Raw genomic sequence first — 8327 nt, forward strand, 5'->3', positions numbered from 1 at the left:
TGGACTAAATGTCTTTGGAGAAGCCGCATTGAAGATATTGCAGTTGGAAGACCCTTCTGAAATAGAAAATCTCTATTTATCCTAAGGTCTCTCTTGAAACAAAAGAGCTACCTAGCAACATATTTTGGAAATGCTGAAATTAAAGTTCAGGCTTATGTCCTTATGTACTTAAAATATGAGAGATGAGAAGATAAAAGAATAGAGTGCTGAGGAATGAAACTTTCTTTAAGATGCGAATGTTTGGGCTCGGTACATAAATAGAAAGGGTAATTTCATTTAAAGCAAAAGAAAAATGAAATCCCTTTGTCTCACATAAGTAAACGATGTATCTGTTCCAGAACTTGCACGGCTCTTTACCTTTAGATCTCAAGCTGCAATTCAAACCAGTATTTTAAAATACTCAGGGTCTTTATTCTCCCCTTCAGTTTCTTCCATTAGCAGGGAAATACAATCTTCTTTCATGTGGAGTAGCTGATAACAAAAAGTGGCTAGCACAAGAATGGCCCCACTGAATTCACAGTTGACTTTGCAGAGCTGAATTACATAGAAATAAAGGCAACTACTTACTGTCTCACTGAATTATGGATTTTAGAAAACTGTTTAATAAGGAGGAAAACACTTAAGACAGCTTATATTGAATTTGGCACACACAGAAAACTAACGAAACCAGAACTGATAACAGATTTTGTAGGGAAAGTTAAATTCTAATTTTATGATAGTGTAGAAGCCAAGATATCTTCACAAGGACAGATCCCACAATAACCTTTATGTTAGTAATCTTGGAGGTGTGTGAAATTATATTTTTAAGTGGTCGATCTTTCTTTACCTGCAACTTTAGATTAAAAACTTTTGATACATCTCTGTCCTTTATTAGACTGCCAGATTTATAGAGAATAAGAAACCCTTCAAACCTTTGCCACTTCCTCTCCTTCAGTTGTTCAATTGTTCAGGAGACTGGATTATCATCAAAATCAGATTGTAAATCCCTCACCAGATGGTAAACTTCTTAAGACTTTTGTCTTAAAATGTATTCATCTTTACAGAGCACTTAGTAAAGTTACAGGAACAAAGCAGGGTCTTAGAAAATGTTTTTAATTGATTTGAATGTATACAACAGATTCAAAAACTCACAAGAATTTTTGTGTTTGTCATTTTTTAATTGTGCATTCATTTAGATTTGCTGATAGCTCACCAGATATCAGCTACTCTGCTAAATGAATAGAATGAACCAGACACAGTCTTCATGCTATGGCAGCTCTCAGTCTAATGTAAGGGAGGCAAACAAGTGAACCAGACAGAGCAATACTGTGTGATGAGCATCAAACATGTTGAAAGAACATGACAGAAGCATATGCTCATTCAAAGGAGGAGCCAGAGCTTCTAGTAAAAGGTGATATCTAAACTGAAACTGTAAGCACATCGTGGAACAAAGAGGGGGAAGGAGGTTCTAGGCAAAGGGAAAAGCATACTGCCAAGGTCAAGACATAAGAGGAAAACCATGTATTGGGAAACTGCAAACAGTTCAGTGAGGGGGGAGTCTAGAGTGCTCTGTAGGCAGGGACGGGACTTTGGAGTGCTTAGGGTACCATGCTAACTCAGTCTTTACAGGCAACTTTGGAATAATAATAATGGTGGTACTTCTGTGTGCTTGTCCATTGCCAAATGTTTGGACTTATCCAAGCTCTCATGATGCAGCTATTACTAGGGGCAAAGAAAAAAGAGAATATGCTTTTAAATAAGGTAAAATAATTCAAAATAATGCTTTTAGTTTAATGATTTTAGCATATAGACACAAACGCATTATATACTTCTTTTCCTACTTCCACTCTTTCTTCTTTCCCCTCCCTTCATCTTTGCTAGATTCTGATCCCAAGTATATGAAGTCATCATATGAAAGTGAGTAGTGAGGGGAGGGGTGTGGAATTGAGCAGGAATAGGTATAAGAGGTTATCAATTTTGAAGATAATTGTGCACAGGAGTCTTCCCTCATGAGCCCTCAAGCTATTAAAAATAATTAAACCTTTCTGTTCTATATGTTGAATCTACATAGAACTAACCTTTCAGTGAGCTTTTGACAAATTGTAAAACATTTTAACAGTATTGTTTTTTTATCAAACTGAATATATTCAAAATAGGTCTTTGCTGTGAACTAAATAAAGTGAAATCACCTTTCTGGTGAGCAATTGAACAAAATATAGCAAAATTTTAAAACTTTTTATACCTTTTATCCCAAAATCTTACTTCTAGGAAGCTACTTTAAGAAATAAACAAAAGACATGCACAAAGATTTGACTAAACATTATCATGTTTTGATGATCATCATGGTGATGACTAAACAACATCAAAAAATATTCCCATCATGACCAGCTTCAATCTACCAACATAAAGTCATTGAATGCTGAGTTGAGAAGAGATACACATATTGGCTCCAGCACACCAGCAAAAAGGAAACACACAGAGCTCTCGCTCCCTGATTTCTGTTTTAGAAAAACAGCACACACACACACACACACACACACACACACACCCACCATCACTTCATTCACAGCTCATTGGCCAGAATTACTGGCATGGCTTTGCCTAGCTGCAACAGGATCCAGAAGGAAGAAACTGGATATTGGTGAGCATGGCAATGTTCTCCACAAAGCACTATCCTTGGGCTTCCTCTTTCATGCCTGACAAGTCCATCATAGAATTTTCTTAAACAAAAATTATCCTCTCCCTAAAATAAATTCTACCACTAGCTTCAAAATAATGATTTATTTTTACGTGTTATGTATATGATACACAGATATGAAGGAAAAAATTAAATTATTTCCAGGTGGATGGGTTTAGAAATTTTATTTTCTTTTTATTAAGTTGTATTTCCTAATTTTACCATAATAAACATGGATTGTTTTTATAATAACTTTTTTATGTTTAATATGTATGTGTATTTATACACATATTATGTATACATGATAAACAAACTTATATAAATATGTTTTCCTTGCATAGTTCCTGCAAATTCTTCTTAGTTTAACTCTAAGAAGAACCAGAAGGCAGAATACAGAAACATTTAGTTATCAGTTTTCTGGTCATTCCCAGAACCCGTGTCAATCTACCTTTATGGTTTCTCTCCCATTTTGTCTTAAAAACCTTGTTTGACATTGACTGGCACAGTTAGTTCAAATCTAGATAATATTATATATTTCCCTTTACTCCAGTCAAATACTACAGCCTTCTCTCAATAACTGTGCCTCAGGCAAACCTGACCAGTGTCCTCTAAACTCCTCCCATACCAACCGGTTAATGTCAAAAAACAGAAATATGAAAATTATTCACGGAAAAGTTTTTCTGACTTCTTCCATTAAATTGTCTGAAGAAAAAAAAAATACTGTAATGAAAAAAAAATTTGACAGCCAATTCTTTGATTTTCACTTTCCATCTCATTTCCATGGTCTAAAATTTAATCCTCAGGATACACAAGGGAGGTTTTCTCCATCTCTGAAAACCCAGGAGCTGAGAGGATTGCTCAACTGGAAAAAATTACCCTAAATGAGCAAAGTATAGAAGTGTACTTATAAAATCTAAAGTTCCAAATAAATAGGAGGTATTATTACTACATTTCAGTACATCCAATACTGCAGTTTGTACTCAGTATACATGAGTTTTCTAGAAAGAAGTGTTACTTGTGCACACACACACGTCTATTTATTTTAATATCATCCCTCCACATAGTGCCTTTGCTATTTATTGTCTGCAGTATTGGAATAATTGGAAGAATAAAGATGTGCATCTTTATCTTTAACCTGGAATAAGTTAATTGTAATCTCTCTTAATTGTTGACTTGTAACTTAAGTTTATTTTCAAAGTGGATGCTAAAATAAATACATAAATCCATTTTTTTTGAAGGTAAGAATAAAGCATGGCAAGAAAATTTATAAACACTTAGAAAATGTTTGACACAAATTTATTACCTCTGCAACATTCCCTTACATGTCAGGTACCCATATCCCAGCACTGGGTGTTTTGTCAGATAATGGAGGAATATTCATTGAATTGAAAAGAGCTGGAGTACGACATTAGATTACAACTTTTATAGCCAAGAGAAGTACATAAGAGCAATGCCTCTTCTTCTTTTTATCTGCTTCCCCTTTCCCTTCAGGCAAAAATATAAATGAAAAATACCTTCTACCTTCAATCAAATACCAAAGATAAAATGCCCGATTGCTTGCTTGACTGCTTACAATGGAGGTCTAACAAATGTTAATCTATTTCTGCAGCCAACAGAGAGGGGCAGCTGGAAAGAGGAGAAGAGGATTAGAAGAGCTTTTCCTCAGTGGCATTTTTGAGACTTCAAAATGCTCTTAGAAGCTACTTAACAACAAAATCAGTTGATCCCATTGTTGCAGCTCAGAATTCTGTTTCAGTATATCGCAGCTGAGTAAGGAAGCTAAGGCGCTGGAGTGGTATTAATGCATCGCCCATGGATATGTCCAAAAGCTCTTGATTATAGCACCTTAAAGAAGTCTTACAAAAATCCTCCAGCCTTCCACAAGACCTGGGTCTCCTGGGGCCAGGACTACCAAAGGGAAAATAAAATCCCAGATCTCTGAGGGTCTCACCAAGTTGTATTTCTGGAATTTCATCTTGCTCCACTTCCACCCACCCACCCCTACTCTAATTTCAAGCCCCCTTTATGGTGGAAGTGTGTGTAGAGATCCTCTTCCCATCCTCATGGGGCATGGATGGCTCCCTGTTGTGCTGCTACAGTTTCTGGTCTCTTTCCTTTGATGCAACCACCAGTGCCAAGCTTTGAACATTAACACCTGTGACACACCACTGCCTCCACTGAGGGGTCAGATGCTGCCCAGATGCTGGAGAGGAGGAGGAAAAAGAGGTGGAATGTGAGAGGAAACATCCTTTCTCCCTCCCTTCCTGCTATGGTTAATTGTATGTGTCAAGTTGTCTAGGTCATGGTACCTAGTTGTTTGTCCCCTCCAAATCACGTGTTGAAATGTAATGCCCTGGTGGGAGGCGTTTGGATCACGGGGACAGATCCCTCATGAATGGCTCAGCACCATCCCCTTGGTGATGAGTGAGTTCTCACTCTGGTAGTTCACAAGAGATCTGGTTGTTTAAAAGAGTGTGTCACCTCCCCCAGCCCTTGCTCCCTCTCTTACCTTGTGATACACTGGTTCCTCTTCACCTTCCACTATGATTGGAAGCTTCCTGAGGCCCCTATCAGAAGCAGAAGCCAGCACGATTCTTCCTGCACAGCCTGCAGAACTGTGAGCTAAAATAAACCTTTTCTTATAAATTACCCAGACTCAGGTATTTATTTATAGTAACACAAGAATGGACTAACATAGTATTATTCAAAGGTGATTAACATTTAAATCAGTCCTTTTTGAGTAAAGCAGCTTACCCATTATAATGTGGGTAGTCTTTATCCAATCAGTTCAAGGCATTAAGAAAAAAGACTGAGGTTCCCCCAAAGAAGAAGGAATTCTGCCTCCATATGGCCTTCAGATTGCAATAGACAACACTGACTCTTGCTGGAATGTCCAGCCTGCCGGCTTGCCCTATGAATTTCAGAGTGAACAGTCCCACAGTTGGATGAGCCAATTCCTTAACATAAATCTCTCTCTCCTCTATTTCTCTCTCTCTCACAGTCTCGCTGATAAATAGATAGATAGACAGATAGATAGATAGATAGATAGATAGATAGATAGATAGATAGATAGTCATGTGTCATTTAACAACAGGAATACGTTGTGAGAAGTGTTTTGCTAGGCAATTTCATCGTTGTGTGAACATCACACAGTGTTATATTTACACACACCTAGATTGGTCCAGCCTACTACATTCTGAGGCTACAGGTATAGCCTATTACTCCTAGGCTACAAACCTGTACAGCATGTGACTGTACTGAATACTGTGGCCATTGTAACACAGTGATTGGTATTTGTATGTCTAAACATAGAAAAAGATACAGTAAAAATATAGTATAGTTTTTTTAAAATGGTATACTTGTATGGGGCACTTACCATGAATGGAGCTTGCAGGCCTGGAAGTTGCTCTTGTTGAGTCAGTGAGTGGTGAGTGAATGTAAAGGCCTAGAACAAAACTGTATATTACTGTACTGTAGAATTTATAAACATTGTACACTTAGGTAACACTAAATTTATGTTTTTAATTTTTCTTTCTTCAATGGTAAATTAACATGAGCTTACTGTAATTTTTTTACTTTATAAACTTTTTTAACTTTTTGACTCTTTCATAATAACACTTAGCTTAAAACACAAACACATTGTACAGCTATATAGCATTTTTTGTATCCTTATTCTATATGCTTTATTTTCAATTTTTTTCTTTGCTTTTTAATTTTTTTGTTAAAAACTAAGACACAAACACATACATTTGCCTAGGCCTACACAAGGTCAGGGTCGTCAACAGCCTTCTCTTCCACCTCCAAATCTCATTCCACTGGAAGGTCTTCAGGGGCAATAACACGCATGGAGCTGTCATTGCCTATGATAAAAATGCCTTCTCCTGAAATACCTCCTGAAGGGCTTGCCTGAGGCTGTTTCACAGTTAACTTTAATGTTATATAAGTAGAAGGAGAACTCTAAAATAACAGTAAAAACGATAATATAATAAGTACATAAATCAGTAACATAGTAATTTTAGTATCATTATCAAGTATTATATACTGTATATAACCATAAGTGCTATACTTTTATATGACTGACAGCTCAGTAGTTTCTTTACACAAACAACTCCACAAACTTATGGGTAACACATTGTGCTCTGACATTACAATGGCTACAGCATCACCAGGTGATAGGAATTTTTCAGCTCCATGATAAGCCAATAATAGGACCACCATCAATATGCAGTCTATTGTTGACTGAAACGTTGTTCTACAGAACGTGTGTGTGTGTGTGTGTGTGTCCTGGTTCTGACTCTCTAGAAAACCCTTACTAACACACTTTCCCAGCAGTCAAAACTTGCCTCTCCTCATGGGACAGCCCATAGGGTCTAAAAAGTGGAGCTGCATGCTCAAGATCCCAACCCCTTCAATGAAGGCATCATCCAACACTTCACGGGTATAGGTTGTGAAGCCCAATCTTATGGCTGGACTCTGAGTAACCTTCAGGGCTTTTTACACTGACCCACACCCTAAAGGTTGAAAGAAAATCAGGTTTGAAAGAAAATAAGTAGCTAAAGAACATTCCCTTCTTCCCACATTCTGCCTCAGACCCAAAAGGGACCAGGGGAGTTTGCCTGGTCTCCCAACCCAAGAGGATACTTTCCTACTCTCTCTCCTCTCAGTCATGGCTGCTGAGGAGAAATAACTTTCTGGTTATTGAGAACTTTGAATTCAGCAGACATATGTCTGTATCCACCCTACACTTCATGATGATTAGGTCTTGACACAGACAGGGGTTTTCTTCAAGATTACAAACAGGGAAGAGATCTCCTGTGGGCATTATAAGACCAAAATGTGCATCATTCCATTTCTCTGTTTGCCACTGATCTGGAGCTTGGACAGGAGAACAGTCTCAAATTCTACCTTGAGGCTTTCCATTGTTGCTGGCTCCTTAGTCTGAAAGCCAAGTCTTTCTCTGTGAGCATAAATCAAACTCTAGTGTTATCTTCCAAATTGTTCATTAGTAATTCAGAGGCATGGCTCTCTAAACAAAGATGAGTCTTCCTGACCTATACCCTATACCCTTTCCTTGTGAATTTAATGTGCTTTATTGCCCTTCATCTTGTATGGGTCAAAACCAGTGTCTCATGTTTCTTACCTTTCCCATTCTCTCTTGGTCATTTTTTTTGTTTGTTTAGTCTCTCCAATATGCAATTGACCTGAATTATTTCAACAACTGCATTTTCCTTCCATTTCACATTTGCTCTAGAAACCAAACCTTAACATATTTCATCTCCATTCACTATATTTTAGGGATTTCTTCTTATATCATGAGTTCATGGACAATCTGAGGAAGCTTGAATTACAAGTAGTCAATTGAGCTATCTACCTCATTTATATTTATTATCTATATTCACATACACAGGGCACCAAATTTCTCTGGAAAATCAGCTGTGCTACTTCCTTTTTTATTATTATTATTATTATTATTATTATTATACTTTAGGTTTTATGGTACATGTGCACAATGTGCAGGTAAGTTACATATGTATACATGTGCCATGCTGGTGCGCTGCAACCACCAACTCGTCATCTAGCATTAGGTATATCTCCCAGTGCTATCCCTCCCCCCTCCCCCCACCCCACAACAGTCCCCGAAGTGTGATGTTCCCCTTCCTGTGTCCATGTG

The 8327-nt window shown here is 37.5% G+C and overlaps 1 long non-coding RNA gene across 1 annotated transcript; it reads right to left on the reverse strand.

Annotated features, from left to right (window-relative positions):
- Nucleotides 1-3900: 3900 nt before the first annotated feature.
- LOC129049203 (uncharacterized) lies at nucleotides 3901-8073 on the reverse strand. Its single transcript, XR_008512084.2, has 4 exons — nucleotides 6404-8073; nucleotides 6033-6101; nucleotides 5166-5278; nucleotides 3901-4859 (listed from the first exon to the last, which is right to left on the reverse strand). It is a non-coding gene; the product is annotated as an uncharacterized LOC129049203 (long non-coding RNA).
- Between the last annotated feature and the right edge of the window lie 254 nt (nucleotides 8074-8327).

The sequence above is a fragment of the Pongo abelii genome, chromosome 10 (assembly GCF_028885655.2).
Source record: "Pongo abelii isolate AG06213 chromosome 10, NHGRI_mPonAbe1-v2.0_pri, whole genome shotgun sequence".
NCBI lineage: Eukaryota > Metazoa > Chordata > Mammalia > Primates > Hominidae > Pongo > Pongo abelii.